This window comes from Lates calcarifer, linkage group LG2, assembly GCF_001640805.2.
Source record: "Lates calcarifer isolate ASB-BC8 linkage group LG2, TLL_Latcal_v3, whole genome shotgun sequence".
In the NCBI taxonomy this organism is placed as follows: Eukaryota; Metazoa; Chordata; class Actinopteri; family Centropomidae; genus Lates; species Lates calcarifer.
The window spans coordinates 29,887,886-29,895,716 of NC_066834.1; the positions used below are offsets into that span (position 1 = coordinate 29,887,886).

Consider the following 7,831-nt stretch of genomic DNA (forward strand, 5'->3'; position numbering starts at 1 on the left):
TTGAAAACTTAGTGGTATTCATGCCATGGCAGTATATGGCGATGTAACTTGATGAATCTGCAGCACAAACACAGCTTGATAGTCTGGCAATGTTGTTGTTGTTCTTCTATTCGCGCATGGCTATTAGGCTAAAAATGTAATAGCTGTGTGCAGCATGTGGGCCAGTGTTATCACAGTCTTACAAGAACTATGTATTTCCAGTTTATATGGTGATGGTAAGGATGGCATTTTCAAAAGATTACACACTGGAACCTGGCTTTAAAAATGTGCATTTTCAGGCCCTGAAAACACTGTTGTGGGAACAAACTGCAAGACTGGTTTATTGCTGTTGTTGTGTAAACAGGACCTTATTCTAAGGACAGATCATTTTTGTTTGTAGAAAACTGATTGATTGTTGCCATCTGTGTGCAGCTTTCAGCCCATTCATCTTATTCAGGCATTGTTGTCTATCCTCCACTCAGGGTGTTGCCAAAATCAAATATTTTCAAATTCAGCACATGTAAAGTTTAAAGCTGCTCTTATTAATATTTCTTTATTTAAAAATGTGTGAATGGTTGTGTGTATTATGAAAGGTGTTGCTCATGATGAACACACAGAGAATTTTCATCATACGCTGCAGTTCCTCTCAGCTCTACCAAACATTTTAGCTTCGTTGAACTCTTTGTTTTGATTTCATTGGCCCGCTTGGTTCAGCGCTCTCATCATCCATGTATCCAGCAACAGCAGCAGCAGTTTTTTTTTTCTATCTATGTGTGAATGCACTGTAAATGCTTTGATAGCATAGCTGGACTTTAAATGTGTTTGTACAGTATAAATCTGCCAAACGGACATTAATTGAAGTGAAACTGCTTTGTTATCTGTACTGCAGTTCAGCCTTCAGCCTCCTGCTGAACTACGTCAGATACTGCTGGTCTGGTATCAGCTGACTGTTGACACACACTATCAGAGAGGTCAAACCAAGGATATAATTTCCCACCCCCAGTGTGTGAAGTGGCAGCTTGATGTTAGACAACTTTTATTCTCAGATGCATTTGTGCTGGAAACTAGAGTTAATGCACAGTCCGCTGGTGTGATTTTCTGGGCTTTTATTCTATCTGGTCTTTGAAGGTGAGGTATGTCTTTTAGTTATGTTTTTTTTTCTTACAGTACTTGAATAATTATGATCACAACAATGATACACTGCATTCAAATTTATCTCTCTTTGAAGGCAACTTTGGAGATTCTGCTGGCCCCTTTAGTGTTATCATGTTAAAGACCAGTTGAGTCTGCCAGTCGGAACATCTGCTCTAGCACTTCTAGAAGTTTGCAGCCATGTCTTGCTGTCCTTATGAGAAAATGGAGTTGGCTCAGGTGTCTGTGACATGCAGTTTAAAGTTTTTACAAAGTTAGTAAGTACACTTTTTACAACTTTTTACACAGTTTAAATTATTTTTTCATACATACCAGTCCCTGGGTCAAGAAAGAATTTACTTGCTCAAGTGTCAGTGTCATGTAGCTATGTTAAATACCAAAAGGTTCACAACAGCAATAAGGAATATTTATTTAAATTCTGTTTGGGTAAGTTGTGATGCTGTTCATGTTTGCCTTTGTGGTGTGGATTTTGACTTGATAGTTTTGCCCTGCCAGGGACCCTGAAAGGCCTAAAGCTGGGGAGGCTGGTTAGTCAACCTGTGTCTGGCCATCAAAAACATTGGTCTAGAGACAGATATCTGCAGAGGATGGTTCCTGCAGTGGTTTTGGTGACCCTCCATTTTCTGGTTAAATGCCCTCTATCCATCAGCATGGACCCAGGTACATGGACTAACATGATACAGCATTCACCACAACCTTCCCTGTAGCACCATTGTCTTTCCCTACACTTGGAGTAACTGAAGTGTCAGTATGTCCAGTTATCATCATGGTGTATGGATTACTCCTGCCTGTAGGGGCTGCTAGCAGCAACGCTTCAGACTTGTTTAAACACAGTAAAGGGCAGGGATAAACCACAACACAAGAATTTTCTTAAAGGCACACTGGGGAAATGTTCTACTAATATATGGATTCTACTAACTTTGTAAATAGCATCACTGTCCAATTCTTAGTTGGTACAGAATTTTGTTGAACTGGACTGATGCCTTCAGTATCTGATTTCAGCTTTCAACTTTCAACTCAACAAGGTTGTTTTAGGTAAACTCACAAATATAAAATGTGGATAAAGTCAGTTTTAAAACATCCCTACTCACACTGTTGTTTAAAGCCACCAGTGTTTGTCTGTAGCTAAATTTGCTGTCTGGCTCGAGTATTTATGTGCAGTTGTCTCTTTATGCTGTCCTTTCAGCACTCCAAGACACCAAGACACTGTGCCATTGCACCCGCACACCCACTCACCCACCCGCCTGCAGTATAGTACAGTAGAGGGGCAACAGAAGGAGATGTGAGGCGATAGCCCCCTTTTTTTCAGGGCAGAAAAAGACCCCAATTGTGTCTGAGCACCCTCCTCTCCCTCGCCTCGCCTCGCCTTGCATGCCTCTGGAAGTGCAAAGAAAAGAGAGAAAGAGATTTAGAGAAAGGGAGAGGGAAGGAGGGAAGGCTGGTTCGCTGTGCAGCTGCTCCTGCGGAGGCCTTTGGATTACATCAGAGTGGCTGAGAAGAAAGGAATGAGAGAGGAGAGAGAGAGAGAGGAGAGAGGGGAGAGGGGACACCCACAGGAGGGTGTGAGGCACACTCCACAAATCAGACCTCTTTTTTACATTGCTCTCTCTATCCTGCTCCCTCTCTCTCTGTATCTCTCTATCATGGGTTGTAGTGGAGCGGCCCTCCACAGAGCTATCATTGTTATCAGACTGAAGAGGACACATGGCGCGGGCATGCACACACACACACACACACACACACACACACATACAAAGGGGAGGAAGTAACAAGTTAGTTTTTTCTCCTGTTACTATAATTTACTAGCTGCTGGTCTAGGTTTCATCTCCACGTCAATCTTGTATTTCCATTTTTTAAAATTTCACACTGATGTTTAAAATCTCTGACCTTTAATTGTTTTGCATCATATGACATAGAAAAATATTTGCAAAATAAGTAAACAAAATAAGTGAGCAGTTTATTATGAAACAGTTCATTCCTGTGGACAAATACAACTGCATTTTCCAGCAAAGCCAGGCATCTCTGATGTGTCATCTATAATGTCTTGCCTGGTTGAAATTAAAGTACTGGATGTCCAATAATTCCCTAGTGTTGAACGACTCAAAATCTGAAATGAATTGAATTACACCACCTGGTCCCAGCTCTAGCAACATTATGTCTTATCTAATAATGTTGCAGTTTTTCCTAAGTACGTTGAAGCCTTTAGTGATGTCCAACATTGATGTTGTATGGTCTGGTTCACAGTCGGTGTTACAATCATGTTCTTCCACACCAAACTGGGAAAATCACTTCTTTATGGAGAAGTATTGTAATAGTAATTGTAGTTGAAGAATGTTTTCACTTTTGTCTTCTGCACACTTTGGGTCAAAGTTGAAAGAAGTCCATCTGTCTCTATGTCATTTGTTTAGAACTACAACATGTGTGCAGCCCAACAGAGGCATAAAAGCCTCAGTATTCTTTAGACAATCTAACAGCATCTGAGACCCGAGTGTCCTCTTCGCTGACTTGTGACAATAAATACACCTACACCACACAGAGTTGCTGGAGAGAGATCAGGTAGGCAGAGGGATGCAGCAGAGGACAACATGATGACAAGGCTTTCAATCCACCTTCAAGTGCATCTGTGTACAGCTATTTTTATCTTCAGACATGGAAGACAGCTGATACAACTTGGGCCTTTTGAGGCTGATTGAGACCTTAATGGCCCCTGTGATGAATATGAGATTTATTTTTGTACTGATAAACTGTTGTATATGTTCTAGGTTTAACCATGTTCTCTGGGAGTCTTGTTGTGGTGCTGCTGGTCCTCCTCCTGTGCAGGCGTGTCCTGTGGCATGGACTGTGCATCTTCATCGGTCAGAAATTGTTCAAGAGACCTGCAAGGGCTGGTGGAATTGCCAGTGGAAGGCTGCCTAGAGAAGTGAAAAATGAATGAGTAATATGACCCTTTTGCATTTCATCTTTTAATGTAATGTAATGTTTCTGCCTTGGCATGACCCCAAAAAGAAAGACGTTAAAGAACCCTACTTATCAGTTACCTACATTAGATCACCCAAAGTACTCAGCTGAGACTCACACATTCTGTCTGGTGTCGACAGTTTCAATAGACATACCAAAAGTGACGAATCCAAGTTTAAAATGATAGTTAACCCTGTGTGAAGCAGTCTCCTCTATCATCGTACAAGAGAAGACATTTGGTGTGATGATGTCAACCTGAAGGATTTCTTGGCAACCCATCTGGCCACTGGTTATAACTATTACCACAACTGCTCTGTGTAGACCCATTAGGGTTTACGATGGAGCTGGAGCAAAAGGCAGGGAAACACTGCAGACTCTAGTAGTGCATCACTCATGTCACACTGTGAGAATGTTTGGCAATATCACTGTCAACATGCTTCTGTTGATATTTTCCTAATGTAATACAATCAAAACCAGGCTAATCAAGTAGATAATGCAATACTACTACTACTACTACTACTAATAATAATAATAATAATAATAATAATTAGAATTTTGAGACTATTAATTGGCTTCATGCAGTCAAGAGGTTTTCAGAGACATCTAGTGGTCATTTATGGCATGTCAATTTGGTCTTTTTCTTGTCTCATGGCAAACAACCAAACAGGTTGGATCAACAGGTCATTGAGCCAAAAATACATTTACACATATTTACAAACTGGGTAATTTCAAAATTACAGTTGCCCTGAGATGAACATCTTTGGACTGTTGGAGGACACCAGAGGAAGATCCCCACACAGGCTGGCCACACAGTGAGGGCCAGGGTGTCAACAGCCTCTGGGCCTCCATGCTGCCCACATTTTCAACTAATCACATCCTCCGTAGTGGTGGAAAGTGGGTTGCGCAACAGCTGTGATACTCTCATATTGATAACTGCCATTGTTTAAACCTCATTTTAGGCAGCAATATTATTATAATACATTCAATTTAACATGTACACTCTGAATGCATGTATGCATACATATGTATATTCATTTGTATATTTTGATGTACTACTTGATGTTGTCATTCCATGGATAGCAGAACCCTGTTTTTACCCCCATTTTTTGTCACTATTGGTATTTGTCTTGTCTCATTATAGTAATTTACTAGAGGTCATATATTATCCTCTGTATTTACCTTCACCACCACTGAAATATACCTCCGTGTTCTTTTGTTTTTGCCATTCTGCTGATGAACCAAGACCAACAGTTATTGTTCCTCTCTTGTTTTCACAGGGAGGAAAAGTGAAATTCAATTGTTCACACCCTTGAGTGCAAGGAAGAGGCTGTGAATCAACATGTAGGCATATTGTTCTGGTTAGGGACTGAGTGACATTTTTATGAGGAGAGGTTACTGAGAGAGAGAAGCATTAGTCTAAACTCTCTGAAACCTGTATGACTATCATGTTTTGTCTTAGGAATGCATAGAAGTTCCTGGGTTTGAGATTGAACATACTTCCCAGCAAATGAGTTCTCTTGAGTCTCTGGCAGGTGATGAATATGACATTGCTAATGCAATGATGGTCCCCACTGTCACAGTCATCCTGTGTTAAAGTGCGCATAGGTAGTGTTGTTAAACCTCTAAATAAATTGAGCAAAAAAGCAAATAAACATCTTCACAAAAACTCCAGGAACACAGTTCACCAGTCTATCACAGAATTACAAAAAAACTAGATCAGGGGAAATAATTCACTTTCGCGCTGAGATTAAGGTGAGAGGATTGATATCGATATGTATGTGTATCGACATGTAGAGCTGCAGCCAGACGGCAGTTAGCCTGGCTTACCTTAAAGACTGGAAGAATGGGGAAACAGCCAGCCTGACTTTTAACAAAAAATGCTCACAGCACATAACTATTAATAAGCTTAAAAGGTGTGGGTACTGTAGGTATATTTTCTCAGCTTGGACATAGCAAGGCTAGCTGTTTACCAGGCTTTCAGTCTTTATGCTAAGCTAGGCTAATTGCCTTCAAGCTTGAGCTCCATACTTAATGCACAGACATGAAAATCATATTCATATTTTCACTTAACTCTTGAAAAGAGTGTGAATATGTTCATTATCCCCAAATGTTGAAAAAAGTTTTAAACAAACTCAAAATAAAGCAAACAGAAATGAAAAAAATCACATTCATACAGGCCTTTCCATGTATTTACATGGACAGTGAAGGAAGTTTTGCGAGGAAGTTACCCTCTAATTTACACAAAAGACGAGGATGAGAAAAGCAAAAAACACATGACATTTTACAACTTTAAGCATGTAAGAATGTGTTTTTGTCATGCAGAGAAGAATCCGCTTTTTGTGTTAAATCAACAGGTATGGATGAGGAGATGTGTTTGGAATGTGGTGGACAGATGTCAACATAAAGGCTCTGAGCCCAGGAGAGGAGGAGCATGAGGAGGAGGAGGGGGAGTTGGCACGAGAGGGCGCAAAGAATGGCCTTGGCTCTTTGAAAGTGAATTTCTCTCCCTGAAGCTGGAGATTACCAGGCCCTTCAGTGCTAATGGCTGCTACAAATGGCCATAGATAAGACTGGGAAGACTTAGGAGAGAGAGAGAGAGAGAGAGAGAGAGAGGGGAAGTTATCTTAAAACAGCACTGAGGCTGCTGTCATTTTATCTGTCTTCAGTTGTTTGTCCCTATCACTGTCTTACAGATTTTGTGAATATTTTGCTCAAAATTCTAAAACAAATCTTGTCATAAAACTCAACTTGTACACACTCAGAATGCAACAAAAATCTAGTAATACACCAGTCTCTCAGAAAGGTTGCATTAAGAGGTTGTTTCAGTAGAGATGTGAAATGTGTTGTGTGGTGTGTAATGGGTGCTGCACCGAGTCTGTGTATTTGAAGGATTTTGTTCTGAAAGGGTGATGTGTGTGATCTTGAACATAGAGATTTGTACATTTAGTGTGAGTTAGGTTTATGTGACTGTTGCTTTAGGGAAGTGGCGTAAAAGATTAATAATATGTCTCAGGACATTTGACAGACATGACTGCATCAACAGCAACTCTCCTCTGTGTCAGTCAAATATCTTAGGTCCTCTTAACATGGACAATTACAGTTCAGCATTCAATAGTACATAAAATCCAGATGCACTGTTGTGTCTCTTTTCTTTTTAATCTTGGAACTAAACACAATGAAATACAAATCAAATGAAGTTAATGTGTTTGGGTTCCAGGAAACACCACAATCTCAGCTCAAAACCATACTAATCATCATTTTGAAACTTCTACATCTGAAATTGTAAGTATACTGAAAAATGAACTCAGTAGAACGTTTTAACTGAGATTCTTTATAATTTGAATCTATCAAACGATAATCAATAGACTGTGATTGGAGCTTACGACTCTGTTTCTATTATTCTGTCCACTGAAAGCCCTCTGCTTCAACACACACACACACATCTCTCTGTCGGTGCCCTCTTATATCTTTGTTGCCTCCAAAGGTCATTAAAACACTGTTAAGATTCCTCAGATGCCACTGGCTGGATTGTATCAGTGGACGTTTTATCTGACCTCTGTGTATGTGTCTATGTGTGTATTGTGTGTGTGTGTGTGTGTGTGTGTGTGCACATGTCTGTGTGACAGCCTGTGTGTGTATTGTGTGTGTCTATGTCTGTTTTTGGCAAACTAGTTTCAAGTACCAGAAATTGTCTTAGACAACAATAGATCAATTTAGATTCAGCGAAGAAGCATTTTTACAG

At 40.2% G+C, this 7,831-nt stretch overlaps 1 long non-coding RNA gene across 1 annotated transcript; it reads left to right on the forward strand.

Moving 5' to 3' along the window:
• Positions 1 to 985: 985 nt before the first annotated feature.
• On the forward strand, positions 986 to 7,597 carry LOC108877737 (uncharacterized). Its single transcript, XR_001960145.2, has 3 exons — positions 986 to 1,107; positions 3,894 to 4,066; positions 4,830 to 7,597. It is a non-coding gene; the product is annotated as an uncharacterized LOC108877737 (long non-coding RNA).
• Positions 7,598 to 7,831: the final 234 nt, after the last annotated feature.